Source organism: Trachinotus anak, unplaced genomic scaffold (genome assembly GCF_046630095.1).
Source record: "Trachinotus anak isolate AG129_WGS33_773 ecotype Australia unplaced genomic scaffold, CSIRO_AGI_Tana_v1 ptg000011l, whole genome shotgun sequence".
Lineage (NCBI taxonomy): Eukaryota > Metazoa > Chordata > Actinopteri > Carangiformes > Carangidae > Trachinotus > Trachinotus anak.
Genome location: NW_027273862.1, coordinates 17,306,288 through 17,325,305, shown reverse-complemented (window position 1 = coordinate 17,325,305; position 19,018 = coordinate 17,306,288). Strand labels below are relative to the sequence as shown.

The window sequence follows — 19,018 nt, the reverse complement described above, 5'->3', positions numbered from 1 at the left end:
CTGTGAAGTGAAATGAAGTAAATATTGGAGGGGAAAAAAAGACGGGTCTTTGGTAAGATGTTATATCTTGAAAACTGCTCAAACTTTGAAATTTGGTTAGATCCCACTGGTAGTGGAACCAGATCACTGACAAGATTTTTCAAAAGTGATGCATAGCTCTGTAGTAATGTGAGCAAAAAAAGTTAAGAAAAAAAAATACAAATAAAATCTGTCTCAAACAAGGCTCAAGTCATGGCAAGTTAATTTTCATACCACAATGACATGAAGAGAAACTAATAGCTAATAACCTGGATAGTTTGGACGCCACGTGCCAAGACCTATATTGTAGGCCTATGGTTTGGAAAATGGTTGACAGTAATGAAAGGAACAGAGATGAGCTACAACAGAGAAACACCAAAGCAAAAACACCACTGTAATCTAATAATCTGTGCTCTCCGCATGTAGACAATGATAGAAACAAAACCACTTTGGTGCCTTCATGGTGCATAAGGCTCTAAATACTTCTTCCTCACCTGCTATAGCTCTTATAGGCCTTGTAAGGCTCCTTCTCCTCTGCTTCATTCCTCTACTTCCTCTTTCCAGAGTGCCAGTGATTTCACTAATATCAGATGTCAGATAGCCCAGGTGGAGGAAAAAGAGAGTGGTCTTAGAGACAGGCTGAGTTATGTGGCTGTCTGAGGTCTTATTACCAGTGCACTGCCTACAGGCAGGTTACCCATTAGGGAATACATTGAGCATCACTCATACATTAACTCAACTTAAACAGCTGATCGATACTGGATATTTGGTGAGTTCTCACAAATAGGAATCACTACATGACACTTACCATGTGATACATCCTGCTGCTCCTCCCGAAGACATTGTAACCTCTTCTGATAAGGTCATTGTAATACTGCTGCAGTCAGTGGTGCACTTTTAGTTTTTATTTTACCACTTTTATGTTTTATTTTGAAAAAAGGAAAACCGTTAAAACTCTTTAATAGCTGTTGTTTTCAGTATGCTTGTCTGTATATATTGCTGATTTTATGCATCAGAAAATAATCATTTCTTGGCACAGTGGGTCACAATTGAGTTTGTGGAGGTTGATGATTAAGATAAAAACACATTGTGGTGTATTGAGGTAAGTGACCTGCCGCTCTGCTCAGATAAGACTCCAATTAATCCTGGCTGAATTGCAGTAATGTAAAATAAAGATAATTACTAAATCACCAGGCTACATTGCTTTGATAGATTTTTGTTACTCAATGTTATTGCTGCAAGGAATAAGAAATTAAATGGATTATATCACAGCATTTTCAGATGGATTACAACTGCTTTTAAATAACCGCAAGAGCAATTTCATCAGCCCTGCAATTCGAGAAGCCACTGACAGGCACTGCATGATTCAAATTGAACTTGCTCTCATCATTTTAATAAAGCGCTTCAGTCTTCACCCCCAGCAGGCACACACACACACACACACACACACACACACACACACACACACACACAGACACACATGCATAGACTATACAAATTGTACATGCCATAGACTCTGTTTAATCTGTAAAAACAGACACACATTGGTAAAATCCACAGAAAGCTGCTCCTGTTTTCAAAACTTGGATATTTTGAATGATTCCATGAAACAGTGTAAAAATTAGATAGTTGGTACCAATCCAGCATTTGATTTAAATTTTTTGTGCTTCCAAAGAGTCTAAACTGAGAAACAACACGACATCGGGACAATTTGTAGACAGGCATCTTCAATAAGCACAGCCCTATGAGGAAGGCGATGTCACAGGAATTGTGTTTTATTTGCAATGTTTGAAGTTCAGGGTTTAAAAACAGTAAATAGTGGACAAGTAATCAAAGGCTTGTGATGAGAGATTTCACGGGTGGTTATCTCCAGGTCCTTGCTGCCATTTCTGTGTGTGCTGGGAGATTGTGGAGAACTCGGCGTGCCAAGCGCCCAGGGCTGCTGCAGTGACTGCTCTCCTTTAAAACCATGCTGGCACAGAGCCCCCTATCGAAGCCAAGGCCTGACTCCGTAAGCATTCATTATGGCATCCATTAGAATAAACATCTCAACCTCCCCCAAGACCAGCTCCCTCGCTTTTAAGTGCCATTTGACAAGGCTGCATCCAAGCTGCAAAATGAGAACAGTGCCCACATTTTATTGTATTTATTTATTCATTTCTGTATTTAGACTTTCCTCAGACTGAGTTTTCCTACTGTTTTTACATGAAGAGCTTTTAAATGTTTGTCTCCAAGTGGTCCTGTCTCCATGGAAAACTGACAGCAGTGCCAACAAAGAGTGAAAGAGGGCCTAATTGCTAATCTGTGCTCCTCTTAAGTGCAGGAATACAACAGTATAAGGTGCATTTTTGCCAATACTTAAATATATTCATATGAAATATACAATATTTAAGAGCATTAAATCTGTTTTTTTCTTTTTTTGTATAGCTCAGGAAATATGTACGCAAAAAAAATAAAAACCAAACCCCAGAAATTATTTTCAATCCAAAGGGTTTGAGCGGTCTTTGTTCTTGTCTGAAGGACACATCTACTGACTAAGTTTAATCAGGGTGGGCTACAGAACACCATTTACTTATTGATGCAATCGATAAAGGCAGGCTCGTGGTAAATATTGCACAAAATCTCATGAAAGAGGTTGGCGGTTTACAAAAATCATAAATAATGCAACATCAAGGAGCTCATCATGTTCAATGTTTAGTATAACATACACTTTAAATACACAAGATACCCAAACTGAGCATGGTAGTCTGTGCTGCAAAGATAAAGATTGCAAGACTGAAATCAAAAAGCAGATGACTTTAAGATGTCTTTAAGATGTCTTTAAGTTTGGATTAACACTCAGTCCACAACAGTGCTCTGTTGTTTACATCATTGTTAAAGACAGATGAACTTGCGATTTGGAGTTTTCATCTTAGGTTTTAAATTCAAAAAGAGAGGATCACAATAACAAAGTGCAACCCTCAGTATGAGAAATTTGTCTCCTCGCTGCCGCAGCAGCAGCAGCTCCTCTGCCAACAAACTCTGTTTGGGTTTAACAACAAAAAGACAACAAAAGAGAGCACAGAAACAAAACACCAGGCGTTATCATCACCATTATTGACAATAGCAACAGCAGTAATAACAACAACAAAGGGCATCCTGGGATATCAAGTCATATTTGTTTCCCCATTTGTTGTATGAAACATACTGTAATAAGGCTGCCTTTCCACTTTCATTTGGAGTGCCAGGGTTGTCAGCAGGCCATGGACAGGAGGGTTTCATCAGCTCGCTTTTTATCCAGCCAACTTCACTCTCAACCTAACTAGGCCAACAGGCCTGACACTTTGCGTTGGAGTACCGAGTCTCACATAAATGAAATGCAGATGATTGGTAAAATGATATGATACACAAAAGCAAGTGTCATCAGGCTGTCATGTCTGCCTTGTTCCCCCTTGGTGTGTAGTGGCATGCCTAGGGCCACGTCAACTTTCCCCCCTCCACCCCTCCCTCCACATGCAGTCCAGGGACACTGGCCGTCTGGCTGACTGACAGGCAGAGGGAGAGATGAGCTGGATTGGGCTGCATATACCCCTTAATGCAGACAGAGAAATAAAGAGAGACCAGCAGTCAACAACCCATAAGTAAATCTCTTTAAAAGAAAGTGAAACAGACGCTGAGACAGTGACTGTAAAACTTTAAAAAGAGCGTCATGGAGAAACAAAAGGCCACACTGTGTCTCAGTGTATGAAGAAGACACAGAGAAAAGAGATAAAGAATGAGTGGTTTACAGATTATGAGACTATTTTCCCTTCTCCTGCCCCTCAGGCCAGTGTCTGAGTTTCAGATTAGGACACTCAGATATTTACCTTTTAGGGATTTAAAGCTGATATTCTTCACCAACAGCAATCATCAGCGTGTGAGTCTGAGAGGCTCATTTCTGCCTTGTTGCTGCGTCGCTCCATTTATAAATAAATGCCACTTTCTAATTAAGTAAACAACTCTGCAGTGCTGAAGGATAAGCGTCATATTAGATCAAAGGTACTCTTCTTCTTCTGCCTCGTTTGGAAATTCTAAACAATGGCACTAGTTCATTTGAATACAAGCTGATTTCAGACAGACTTCTGCATTTGTTTGAGGCCTGCAAAGGAGTCAGACGTATCTGATGATGTTCTTACTGTTCATTGCTTTCTGTCAGTGGATATACAGTAGATTTATATATATATTAATATATATATATATATATATATATATATATATATATATATATATATATATATATATATATATATATACATACATATACATATGAATATATATTTAGTCTCTTTTATCTCTGACATTACTTTTTTTAGATAATCATTAAACAATAAAACAACATCTCAAGCTCCTGTGACTGCTATTTATGTGTTCCTCTATCATTCCTCTCAACAAACAATAGGGGGAGCAGTGGGGGGAAAACAGACTGGTGGTGTTTCTTGGAAATTAAGCAAATTGGATCATTTGCTGCTTGGATGCAGTAGAATGATGTTCCTCCTCTTCAAATTTACAAGTAAAGTACCTAATAATGCCAAGCAATTAGGAGGGACTGCCACTACACAACAGGGACTGGAGTGATTGCTAATGTGGATTAGACTGCATTATCCAGCTGGTGGAAGGAGAGGGGTCGACAGTGAAAGGTGGTGTTATACGAGCACCAAGGACAATGCCTTAAATGCCACACTTCAGCAGCGAGAAGGGATTTGTCTGTAATTAATTTCCAAAGATTTCTGTTGTCCATGTTTCTGAAGGCCAGCCTGGTGGAAACTCAACAGTGGAGTGCCCTCCAGTAGTTAAAGCCCCGAACAAATGTTCAACATCATTAAAAATATCAAGCATCTTTTGCTTCCTGCTTTCTCCCCCCACAGTATCTACAGTAGTTCTGCTTTTTCCAGCAATGATTAAACACTGTTGCAGTTAAAGGTTTAAGTTACAGTATAAAGAGAGCATCCATTTTATTGTCTATACATGAATTTACAAGACTCTAATTCTTTAAAACAGGGAAGTCAAAAACAGCAATATTTGGTCTTTAGCAATATTGCTTTCATCTGTTTTTTTATTGTGACAATTAATATACTCTTTGCTTATGTACTTTGCACATTAAGACCATCTTTAAGAAATTTTGAGGGAATATCTCAAACATTTTCTCTCTGTTTCTTAAACTTCACACCACAAACGTACTATTCATTCATCAGAGAAATGGCTGCAGGACAGTTTATCTGAGCTCTGCCATCTGATGAAAGGGTTTACTGGCGACGAGGGATGTGGTTCTGGATGACAGATTTTAATTACAGGAACACAGGCTAGTGACACTCGAATGACCAGTCGCAGCTTACCATCAGCCAATCACCGCTGATAACCAGATGATGAGCGCGGAGTAACCAATTAGCTGTGAAAGGGCAGCAGTGCCACATCAGCTATAGTGCTGATATGCCGCATGATCTTCATTGTAGGTGCAAATCTCAGAAGGCAGACTTCAAAAGTCATGTCACAGTAGCTAAATGTGTGGACCCCAAGTCTCTAAACAGGCCAAAGTATCTTTAAGGCCCTTGTAATTGCTCTCAAACGTGTTTTACAGCCATATTGCAGTATCCTGGGAGTGTTTCCTCATGGATAGTTTCATCTTATTTTATGATCTTTCATTAAAGGTTCCATATTTTACTCTTTTTTTGTGTTTTATTTGAAGTTTTGATATCCAGAAGAAAATATATTTGTGGTTTAAAGTTCCAAAAAAATCTCAATGTAGTTTTACCTCTACTTTGTTAGGCTTCTCTCTGGAGCTCTAGCAACAACAGATCGGTCAGCCAATCAAAAGAGAGTCCTCTGAGTGACGCATGACCAGGCCAACCACAGGTAACAGATTGCAGCGTACTACTATAGCTTGGTAAAACTCACCGGCAAATGCAAATGGCAGTGGTCCGTCAGCACTGAAATATGCTGAACAGACTAAAATGCTCCAGCTGGATTTTTTTTTCTGGAGCTATACACCCGAGCCTTGGGTGTGGTTTCGGTGCAAACCCTGGGATCATCTATCGGTGTTGGAGTGACCTTCCGCAGTGTTGCATTGTCCAGTCCTATGCAAGAGTAGCAGAGCCCACTGCTCCTGACTCCAGCTCAGTCTCCTCATCTGCTAGACCCTCTGGGTGGACCAGTACAGTGCCAGTGTGCTTCATGGCCAGCCTGGGAAGCATGTGCTTTGCTGCAGAATCCAAAACCATTGGGGATGTTAGGGAGAGCGGAATGTGGGGAGTGGATTAGGGGACGGAGCAGTCTACCCCTCCATTGCTGCCAGACTGCGTGACTTTTTGAATGGAATTGGTGGGACTATGGACAAGAGACTGGCAGTGACATAAAGGCGAGTGTATGGAAGGAACGTCCACCAGCAGCATATATGGGGAAATTATGGCAGAAATATGCTTTGCCTGGTCAGCAGCTATTGAGACAAAGCCATCAATCAGCTTTCGTTATTTTCAGGGCTCTAATGTTTGTTTTGTGCATGACCAGATTAAACAATTAGGTGGCCATGGGGTAAAACATTTTTTGTTGGGCCCTTACTGACCTAACCTGACATCCATGGTTTGTTAAGCAGAACCATCTGGGAAGGTGTCTTTTGGAGAAACTGTTTGAGGAAGGGTAGACACTTTCAAAAAATACTTGGCAGCTGGATGGATCATCTGTCTATCATATGATGTAGTAGGAGAGTGCTGAAGAGGAAACACAATAACAAACCCCATTCTGAGGAGCTTTGAAAGCTAGTAATGTTGGTAGAAGATTTTTGCTGAGTTTGTAAGGAAAACTTGCACTTAACAGGAACACTAACGAACATGGCAACAATCCATAACTGCCAGTATTTCCTCTGTCATAAGATACTGATTGGTGAATAGCTTGGAACCTGGCAAAATGGATTCTCACTTGAGAGAAATCCATTTGCCTTGCAAGGTTTCTAGTGACCTACCACCCTCTGTGCAATGTGTAAGTGCCCTGTTGCTTCCAAGTTGTCATTAAGACTAGTACAACCAGTATTGTAATGGGAAAACAATGTTTCATTTTGGTTAGATTGTGGCAGTTGATATGTACGAAACCTGGGTGCTGTTGGAGCCTTTTGGGGTCTGTCACCTGCACTGCTCAGCTGGTAATCCAACAATTTTCTGGCATCTAGGTTAAAACTGAGCTAAATCTGGTTCAAAGGTGAATGTTTTTTTTAGATGTGTACTGTTACTGTTGTTTCAACACCTATTACCCTTTATTACTTTATGTCACTGTATAGTTGGGACCTGGTCAACATTAAAATAAAATCAATGACATGCTGTTGAAACTATGATTATTTGTGAACCAAATGTCTAAAATGTCCTTTTGGACAGATTTCACCTATATGTCTTTTCACCACTTGTGTTTGATGTTGTGTTGTCTGTTATGAACACACATTATTGTGAGTCAAAAAAAAAATAGTTGTCCTCCAAAGTACAGAACAACTTTCAACAGCTGGCTTCAGTGCTTGATCGCTCATGAGTGCAGTTGTTGTAGCGTGTGTAGTTAATATCGTTAACTGCGATCATATTTGCTTTAGACCAGTGGGTGCTCCAGCACTGAAGCCATGCAAGGATGTGAGTGTGTGATGCACAGGCCAACAGCAGCACAGAGCAGAGACCTTTCCTGCTTTACACAGAGCATAGAGTAGAACCTGAGCAGCTATATTCTCGTTATTCTGTTGTCGCAGCCTGCTGGTCTGTATATACACAGGCATTTGAGCGAGTGGCTGGGAGTAGTGCAGTGTGAATGGTAACACCCAGGACAAATTACATGGCGAGAGAAGAGGGGCCTCTCCCCCGCTGAGCCATGGTGGCATCACAGGGGCGGAAAATGACAATTCCTTGAAAAGGTCATACAAGACGCCTGCACTGTGATACGAGCTTACAGCCAATCTGACAATCTTAATTCAAATCATGACATTCCCCCAAAAAGTAGAACGTTTTCATCTCCCCATGTCAGAACAGCAGTCTGACCTTTAGCATGCAAGAACTTCACTGAGTTTTAACAAATGCTAATCAGAGGCCTTCATTAACAGGTCTCTCACACGTTCCACGGACCCACGCCCAATTTGCAATTTATGCATTTCACACTGAGATTCAAAAGAGTAATAGGATTTCTGTGATATTCTATTAATACACCTGTACGAATTGAGCCATCTAAAATGACATGATGGATTTCAATATAGCTAAGTGGTCGTGATAATAAGAGAAATGCCTTTTGTCAGACTCTGTAGCATTTATTGTCGTGTGTTTTAAATAAGATGGTAATCTCACATTATTAATGCCAGTACGCAGTGCTTCCTGTTATTTTCCACACATCAGGCATTTCTCTCCTAAACTGAAAGAAAGTATTTGACAATGAATTTCATGCTTCAACCAGCCTGCTACCCGCATGGCCAGTGTCGCCCCACACCTTAATACCACTGCAGATGAAATGTCATGGAATATTCACCTGCAGAGCTACAGACCCTACGTCTCTTCATAGGCTCTTGTTTTTTTTTTATACTTCCCGTTAGTTTTTTTCTTTGTTATCCAGCTCAGATTATATCAAGGATCATGTGTGATAAATTCATAAACATATTAGGCCTAAAGTTCATGCTATTATATAATCCATGAAACATCTTCTACTGAGTTCACACGTTTTTAACATTACATATTTAATTGGGTTTTGGGAAGAAGTACATTAAGGGGTGTTCCTTTTATGAAAAGCTGCTTGACAGATACCAAAGATTAAATTTTGACATCTTTCCTTAATCACTTCCCACCTTTTCTGGCCCTGCCATTACTGGTGATTGTTAAGTGACTCCCTCTAAAGTGGTTTGGTCTGGCTGTAAGGATAAAATTATGCTATATTGGAATAATGGCCCTTGGAGTGCCAGTCAGTAGTAGATTACCAGCATGTGACAGCTGTACTTGCCCAAAATGTGGACAGACAATCATGTCAGAAATCTTGGGAGACAGTCTGTTACTCTGAGGAAATGGTGCATTATAGTGACAAATGGGCTTTTTTGTTTTATCCAGATTTTTTTTCCTGGTTTTGGGCCATTCACAGACTTCTTCAGAATATGAATTGGAATTTTTGCTTATGAAAATATAAATGGGCCATTACTAAATAATGATGCTTCATATTTTTTTCCTTTTTGTTGTTGCTTTGTAAACTTCCATGGTATGCTCCTGGCTGGAAAATGTCACACTGTATATCCTACAAACATTTTCCCACTATTTCAATAAGTCCACATTATTTTGGTAATAAACCATTTTAAGATGCCCATTCCTGTACAACATTCAACATTTGGGAAGACCAAACTTGCTGTTCAGTCAATTCACTCAAACAGTGAAAGCTAGAAGCTTAGTTAGCCGAGCTTGCTAATGGTAGCAGTGATTTCAACTAGATGTTACTTTTCAATTTTTTGTGCTGCGTTCATCCTGCATTATACAAAGTAGGGGGCGAGCTAGCATGAGCTGTTTCTCTGTCATGGGTCCAGTTTTCGGGCCACCTCACGCAGACATTTCCCCATTCTAATTACAAGTATAGACCATGTCAGTCAGACCCAAACATCCATAGCCCCTGGAGAACATTAATGCAGGGTGTTCTGTCATGATGGCAATCATATATAAAAACTAGGGCTGTCAAACGATTAATTTTTTCTTAATCGCGATTAATCGCTGAATTTCAATAGTTAATCACAATTAATCGCATGTTTTATCACATGATTATAATTGAATATTTTTGCATTTATGAACTGTATTCTCTTGCTTCATAAAACATAACCGTCAGTCTGTTTGAACTAGAGGCTAACGTTAGCATGTCTGTTAATGTCTGATAATTTGTTTATCAGAAGACGAGCTCCAGGTAAGTTATGTTTTTATTTTCCAACTCATTTGATCTTCATCAACGATAATTCAGGGATTGGATTTAAACACTTTAGGTCTCCCGACACGCCCCTTTATACAGACCGGAACCGTCCGCCTTTTGCTCCCATAGACATGACTTGCCATGAAGTATCTTGCTCCGGCATGTAAAATCTTTGTAGGAAGTGTCTGTGGCAGCTTGACAACAAGTAAGGGTGCGTCAAAGGGTCAAAATAGTAGCAGCCAAAGATTCTGCAATGTTGCGCTCTAGAATCTTTGGTAACAGCACGAGTGACGGTGTAAAATAAAGAATCTTTGGCAGCCCGCGATTAACACGATTAAAAAAAAAAACAAACTTGTTATGCTCGGTCCTTAATCTCATTGTGATTAATGCGTTAATGCTAACAGCCCTAATAAAAACTTAAATATATTATTTTTGGTAACTTGGTCAATTAAGTCCTCAAAAGGTACACCTTTTGAATCTAATGCAGTCCATTACATCATGCCATGAAGACTTATAATAACATATAATAAAATAACAATGACATATAATAACAATGATTTTTCTTATAATAACATAACAACTTTTTTTTTTTTTACATTGACAGAAATGTGTTAATATAGTTACTGTATGTAGTTAGTGGTGGTGATGTACTGGACTACGTTATATTGAGGTGTTTCTAATTTTTCGTCCTCATCAGTTTTACACATGAGGTTGTGACAGTTGTGTCATTTATCCCATCTTCTATCAGAGCTGCTCTGTGTCACCTGTAAGATAGACTTAAGATGCTTCTTTATCTAGCTCTGTGCTCATATCCATGAATTGAATATAATTATTTGTTGAACTAAAAGTTTCTTTAAATTGCTCAAATTCCAGATCTAGCTCATCAAGCGCAGGTTCAAAATATGTGCTCTGATCTGTGTTGCATTGAAATGATCCTGAGTTCTCGATGAAGTCCAAACACAGGCAGTAATACCTGCTGGGTACTGTGTGGACCAGAGGAGATAGGGCAGCAAAGCCTCACAGCTGGATGCCCAGATTAATAGGCAAGATAGACATAGTGTATGTGTTTACTCATCACCCTGATTGTGTCTGTCTGGAACGAAGGCTTTATTTGAACAGGTCAGGATTGTAGATGACTGTATAAGAAGCATTATAAATGAAGATATGCTGAGAGGCCAAGGTAATAGCATAATGACATTCCCTCACTTCCATCATAAGCCACGTAGAAAGCTCATACCCCACATCCGCCTTGTCTAAGCCACCTCTGCCTCTGAATATTTAAATCTACTCACAGTATCATACACAATTCCCAATTCCCTACCCAAAAAGTATCCTACCACTTCAGAGAAAAAGGCCTTTAATATATAAAATGCCAGTGCTGCTGTGTCAGTTGGTGAGAGTTCAGGTTTTACAAGGAGCACCACTTCAGGATGTGACCCAGTGCCATGCATATCTTCTGTCTCGCTGTAACATTTCTCTTGCCGAGGTTAATGAGCTTGACACTGGGTGCCCTCGGCCTGCTCAACAGACAGTTACCTTGCACTCCTCCCTCTTTTCTCTCTGCATGCCATCAACCTGCCGCCTAACATCTCCACCACTGAAAACAGCAGTTTCACTTAACACATGCCAAGGAAACGTTATCAAGCAGCAGAGTGGTCACCTATGCTTTTCAAAACTGTTCAGAAAGGTCATACACTCTGCAATGAGCTGCATCTAGTTGGTTTGTCAGTCCAAACCCCTGAGGGATTAATTGTCCCCGCTCTGTCTCATTCATGGTGTTTGACAAACTGATCCACGATTTTTCTCTTTCATTTGAGGTGCTTGCTAATCAGGAGAAGCTATTTTAACATTGTGTTGTGTATTTGTTTTTATTTATTTATTTTTTTACCACGCCAAATTACTTAATGACGAGCAAACACAAACCGATTTGAAGGGCCTATCTTTAAATCTGTGGCTTCATGCATTTTTAATTGAACATGATTGTAGCATTAACAGCTGAATATGCAACCAGCCCTTTCTCACATTTGTCTGCAGCCTTAAGTGAAAGTGCCTTCAATTAAAAGGCTATAGAAATCAATACAAGTGGTATCCATGAGAGGGCACATATCAGCGCGCCTCCTAATGCATCACTCACCACATGCTCTCCTCCTGTCTAAAAGCCCACCTCAGATGTTGCCAAATAATAGAGATGGCTTTCCTGAAGAAGCTTAAAAGTTTTCACCTAATGCTATATTAATGGATTATCTAGCCCCACCTCTTTGTAAGAGTGAAACTTGTCATACAGAGCAGCGCTGTCAGAATATATTTAATAAAAATTGCCATGCAACAAATTCAGATATGACATCCAGCTTTTATGTGATGCAAGGCAAAACATTTTGACAAACATCTTACAATCAGGCAAAACTACTTTCAAAATGAGCTGATTTTTTTGCACATTTACTTCATATTAATTCACAGTATACTCTGCATGTTATCAGGGTGGTGATAGTGTGCTGGAGTGGTTTTAATAATATATTTTTCAACCACATCAAGGAAAATTCATTTCAGAGAGAGCAGAGGCAATGACTGGGGAGACTCAGAATCTTTAAGCTTTCTGACACGGACAGAGATGGAGGTCTGAGCTGCCCACTCCAGGTCATTTCCACAAAACAATTTGATACAGATTTCTTACTGGCAGGAGATTGTCTGTTTTCTTCCTCTTAAAGGTGTAGTTCCTTTCTTAGTATGTATCGCTCATCTTCCTACAACTGGAGTCTTAAACCTACACGTATACTCGAACACACAGATCTGTAAGAGAAAAATAGTGAATCTGCAGCTCCAGCAAGCGAGGCTGCGGAGGACTGCATGAAAAGAACTCATTAAAACTGTGACTCACACGCAGACGCTCCAGCTTGCACAGAGTTGAGATATTTTGTGAGTAAATCCAAGGCTGTTGTCCAACAACATATTTCTAATTGCCCCTGTGCACACATACACACATTCATGCACATTTGCAGACACCACACACACACACACACACACACTATGACACATAAGATCTTCCTACAGTAGAGAGTCAAAACTGAAAAATAGATGAGATCTTTGTCACTCAATGGCTGTAGGTTTCTTAAGTGCTGTCAGAGTACGGATGAGGCCAACATGCATTATGGAAGATGGTGCTTTGCTAAGCGCCTCAGCTCTCCGCCTGGTCCACAGCACAAAACTGTCTAATGGAGTTGAAGACATGGTAATTTCTGTAGCAACCAAAGATTCTATAATAATATCTAAAGTTGGAAGCTAATTAATCTCAGAGGTATATCACAGGCTTAAAGCCTCTCTGCACTGTCTGGGGCGGCTAATTCCTTCCATCTGGGCTGCTGAGGAGCATTTATGGGAGTTTACCAGATTAGCCCTAGACACAGGATCTTTAAAGGGAACTGCTTGTTCTCTTCAGATTGGAGATCTGTCCTCCTTGCACAGCAGTGTGGGGGATAGGCTAATAAAGCCCTATTGTATGCTTATGTGCCTGGTTTGACTTGAGGGCTAAAAATGGAGCCCATTCCACAAGAGAAAGCCCATTTTTTTACAGATGTGTAAAGCAGGACATTTGTAGTATCCATTTAAATCCATCTGTGGTGCATGCCTTTCCAATTACACTTGTAGTAGACTTTCTTTCAGAACATGCACTTGCAGAAGAAGCTTATGGTCCATCGTGGTAGATACACATCTGTGTAGATTAACCAAAAGCTACTGTATCACACATTTTGAAATGAGACTTATCTAAAACTATTGTTGTAGCTGATTAGATGGCAGAGATCACTGCCTACTCATTACCACTACCACATAGTGTGGTTTATGGAGGCTAACTTTGAACACAATGACAGATGAACAATGATATTTGTCTCTTTCCAACAAATATATTTAATGGTAATATTACGTCTTGCAGGTTTTGGTGAGATCTAGACCTGTCCTGATAAGACCAAGGTCATCTGTTAGGAGTGTCTGCATAGGAAATGAGCAAAAGCTCCCAGCAGACTCAGCAGGAAGGCTGGAGAGATGAGTTAATAGTCACTGCTCTGGTTTTGAAGTCTGCCTCCAGTCCTATCTGAGTTCCCCATCCTCTGTCTATGGGCGGCATGAACAGGGAGAATGTTTAAGAAAGAGACACAGGAGCAGGAGAAAGACAGAATTGATGGTAAAAGAAAGATATAACATCAGAAAATAAGGGTGGGTTCACGTAGTACCGTCATCCGTCCCTTTTGCCTATATCATTTTCAAAATCATGTCCCCTCTGTAAGGCTCAAGTTTCACTTTTCATTCACACACCAGAAATTCAAATTACCCACAGTGCTGCAGACTGTATCCACAATCGACTGCGTTAGTTAAGTGAATTTCCCAATGTGCCATTTTGGGTGGGCACTGGAAGCCGTCTCATCTACAGTTTGTGTCAGTCACAGCTGGCAATGACGAATTATTAAGGTGGATTTGACATGAAATGTTGGACGTAGTCACCCTCTACCTTTTCTCCACCCATTAGTCTCTGAGAGGGGTACTTGACAGGGAGTGCCATCAGCTAGCATCAGCTCAGGCGGTACACTTCTCTCCTCCCCCGCAAATGCACCTTGGGCCTGCAGTGATCTCCTCCTCTTCTTTGTTCGGTGCATCTGTTCAGCGTCAGATGACAGCACTGATTAGCCTCACTCAGGGTCTTAATAAGACAACCAGAGTACAGAAAGGCAGCACAAGGCGAACACACAAACACACTGAATCACCCAGTTGTAATCACTACATGACCAACTTTGATTCTTACCCTGCTCCCTTACCCTCAACCTAACTACGAGTCTGTTCTTAACCCTGATGAGGTCTGGAGAATGTTCCTCACTATTGGTGATTTGTTCAGCTTTCCCAGTCTTAGCTTTTTTGCTGTCCACACTGCATGGGCAGAGGGACACTTATTTTCATTTCCTTATCCCATCTGTGACTTTCTCTTAAAGTCACCCTCTGGTTTAGTGCAGGGTGAATTCAGTGCCTTTGAATGTTTCTCCATCTTTTGTTTGCAACCATGTTTACTAAGTGGACACCTGAATTGCAGACAATTTACCAGTATGTCATTTAGCTTAGAAAAACTGTAACAGGGGAATTTTGCTGTATCTCTTTTAACAATAAAAGAGATACTGCCCAAACTCCGACACTGTTTTCTGGAAAAAACAAAAGTGGAATAGTGGTGTTTTCCTGTCAAATTAAAGAGTAAACCAAGCATAGGACTGCTCCAGATATTCATAGACTGTTCAATAACAGGAGTTGTTGGCTTGCAAATTATACCTCTCACTGTATTCACATTCTCTTTCATTCGCAGAGGTTGTTTTCAATTGTTGCATGTTTGGTAACACAAAAAAGTGCCTCAAGAATAAGCAACTTAATACATTTCTATGCAGCTGGCCAATTTATCATGTTTCTCAAATCTCAAATCAGTGTTTGGGTAATTTATTAACTTCAGTTTTTCACCAGTGTGACATGTACATCTTAGAGTAGCATATGCAAACATTTGAATAATATATAGAACATTAGAACATATGAATAAACATTTAGTTATTTTTGTTGTTGTTAGTCAGATGTGTATGTTGGAAGGAGTGGGTGTGCAGCCTCAGCTCTCTGTAGGGCCGCGTTACTGCAGGGTGAACTTCTCCCACTCGTCTTCACCATCTCCCCCACTGCCTCCTGGCGGATGCTCCTCACTCTGATATGTGTGTCCCAGCCCACCTGTTCAGGCCTCATTACTGTCAGGCCTGTGTTAATAAATATCCAGGTGTAGAGCGCTCCTCGGTGCCTGTACTTCATCACCAAGGAGCTCAGTCTGCTGGGCGCGCCCTCCTCTCCTGCAGCAAGGCTGACAGGAACCATGATTACACTGTAAGCACTGTAGTTATTCACCTTCTGCCCAAACTCCGACACTGCACTCCATCTTACACACCGGCACTGAGGCACGCACACATACAGCGCTCATGCACATGTAGACACATCCATACAGGAACACACACACTGAAAAATACTTACAGATATTTGCTCTTTCATTCCCATTATTTTTCCCTTCTGTGCAACCATGTATGCAAGCTACATGGGTGATACTATGCCATTTGACTGCTCCCTTGCTAAGTCATTATTGTAGTGTAGGTCCACAACACCAAGTAATTAATTACACATAAAAGTAAAAACATGTCATCTAAAAGATAAAAAGTTTGTGTATTTTATGCTAAGCTTTCTACTGTAATATTGCTTTGACATGAAGATCCACAGACCAAAAAAGCTGAAAAAAGTCATTTTCATCCTTTTTCTGACAAACTGAGCCAATATTCATTGTGTCATGAAGTCTCAACTCTGTTGAATGTTTCATAAATCAACTTTTTTTTATGTATTTGATTTTTTCCTCTGCTGATAGTGCGTCTTCAGCCCTTTGCTTTTGCATTCAATTGCTTTGCATGAAGCCCTTGATCATCTGTCACCTAGACAGATGAACTTTTTTAAGTAACAGATTGTCCAGCACTGCCTTCGCTGCATGTTATCAAGTATTTGTTGTTTATGATTGAGTCCTAAAAGTCTTGTTTTTTTAAACCAAGTGAAAGAATCTACCAATATAATGACAATTTCTTTGAGCCTGTTTCCAATACAAATGAAATTGTTTAAATAATGATCACAAAGAATGATCAAGGTCAACTTGTTTAGAATGGTAAATAGAGTCAGTATCTCAAGACAAGACAGAATAAGACAGATTGCAGCACTAGAATCAAGAAAGAGGCAGTTAATTCAACAACATTGTATTAGTCTCCTGATAGTCTCTTCTAGACTACTATCAGTAAAGCAATCAAATCATGGAAGTTTGTTTGCTTGTTTTGAAAAGTCTGTAATTTTACTTTTACACAAATAAGTCTTCCCTGCTTTTAAAATCCTATCCAACATCAGGCATTGATCCCATTCACAGGGAACAGCCAACAAAACAGAGAGCAGTTAACTTGGACTTTTTTGTGCCTTATTGCACTATTTATTCATTTACAGCATATAATCTGAGCTCTTCCTACTTGACTCAACTTGACCACACAGTTCCCCAGCATTAAAAACACTGAGCAATGGATGGTTACAACAAGTCCACAGGGAATTGTTTGATTGTACAGGTCATTTTGGCATTGTTGAATGTCACCAAAAAACTCCAAGAAAGGCTGCTTCCATAGCTGTGTGAGGTCAGTGAGAATGGGTGAGTGGGTCAAGCAGGCCTGTGTAAGGGCTCTTGTCTCAGCAGCTCCAAGCGGTGATGGCGGTGGCCGGGGGAACGACGGGGGAGGACACAACCACTTGACTCTAGAGAAGCAATCAGACACTTTGGGGTTTAATGCACTGCCTTGGGTCTGAACCACAGCAATTGGGTTTGATAGCTGTGTCATTATGAGAGGAGGGCGTCTGGAGGTCTTCAGTGGCCGGGGATTAGACGGGGAACATAGAGACAGGGGAGGAGGGAGGGAGTGGGCAGTGGGAATCTCTGCGGTTGCTGCTTTGGACGTAGGCCTCTCTGACCTCCTCAACTCTGTCATCATCACACTACCAGTGCTCTCGCTGATTTCCCTTCACATGAAGAGAGCAATCCTTGAGGAGACAACACCAGAGGTCACTCCCACATTGTGTTTTTGGGCTCGTTTTACACTGCACGTTTTAATTTGCTGCTATGCAGACAATTATAGTTTATTTCTTCAACAGCAGCTAATTAAGAGAACACCACAGCAGTGACAGTGTCTAAAGCATTTTCTCTCTTTGGTTTTATACACTCTCTTTTACACTCAGTAATCAGTGTAAAACAGAGATAATCTCAGCACAAATTTGAGAAAATCCATGAAAATGACAATTATAGAACATCCTGCATGAAAATCTGACAGTATAATTTTGCTTAATGATTTTCTTTGCCAAACTCAGGGAGGAATAAGATGTAACTTATTCCCTTCTGTTTACTCAACTCCTAGAAACATGAAGTTCACACTGTTGAGTGAGAGCTCATAGTACAGTCTGTGCTCATGTGTCTATAAGAGGGAGAGAGATTTGGAGAGTGAGAGTGAAGGAAGTCAACCTGTGATGGATGCGATGGCAGATGCTAGGGTAAGAGTTGTCATCAGCGTTCCCGGAGCCTTATGGAAGAGAGCCAGGTATGCAGCTTTGATTGGGCCTACTGTGGCTGTGCTGTTTGCCACAGCACAGCTTTGATTAGTGCCTCCATGAAAATGTATGCCTTATGCTCAAAGAAAACTGGGGGAGTAACTACCTGTCAGGAAATTCACAAACAAGGCTACTTAGACTACAGCGAACTGTATATTTTAATGTCTAATATTCCCCGCCATTTCGTTTCATTTCATTGTGGGGGTTTGCCAAATCCCTACTGGTACTCCACCCCACTGCACCCTTGCAAAGGTCCCCAGATAAGGAGGAGGTACACTGCTATACGCCCCCCTTTCCCAAAAAAAAAAAAAAAAAAAAAAGATAGTTGTGGGAGAAGGCACTCTCTCAACCACACAACAAAGGCTCTCTGCCAGATGCTGTGAATAACAAAAATCCCTGCAACACAAACACAAAATATATAAATTAATCAGAGTGCAGGTAAATAAATAAATAATGTATATGAGGAGCTAATTAAATGTGTTTATTCCTGTTATCATATGCTGCCCTCATTTCCACCACTTGAAGTCATGAATCATTAAGTGGCTGCTAAATTGGTCTCTGGGGCCGTCCCAGTGGCAGGGGGCGGTCAGATCCTGTCTGGCAGAAGGCAGGTGTGCAGCGGACGGACGGATGGCCTGTGCTCCTGTAGTCCTCGGACAGCGGCGCCTGACAGAGGGGAAGCAGGCGTCATGCTGGGAGGTGAGTGGCCGGAGGAGAGCCTGTAGCAGAGCGGCTGACAGGACCGCCCGTCACTAGGCCCGGCTCCGCTTTGATTAATGAGGGCATTTGAAAGACAATTAGTGGGAGCAGATTTGCCTTCAACTACCTTATCAATCAGAACTCTTTTAATTCAATGTGTAGCGCCCTGCACCAGAATGAGTGTGTAAGCATTGTGCATCAGGGCAGGGACCGCCTGCCAGTCCACAGG

At 40.8% G+C, this 19,018-nt stretch overlaps 1 long non-coding RNA gene across 5 annotated transcripts in view; it reads left to right on the top strand.

Annotated features, from left to right (window-relative positions):
• The window catches only part of LOC139627625 (uncharacterized), a 186,449-nt gene that overhangs the window by 120,458 nt on the left and 46,973 nt on the right, over positions 1-19,018 (top strand). The window lies entirely within an intron of this gene.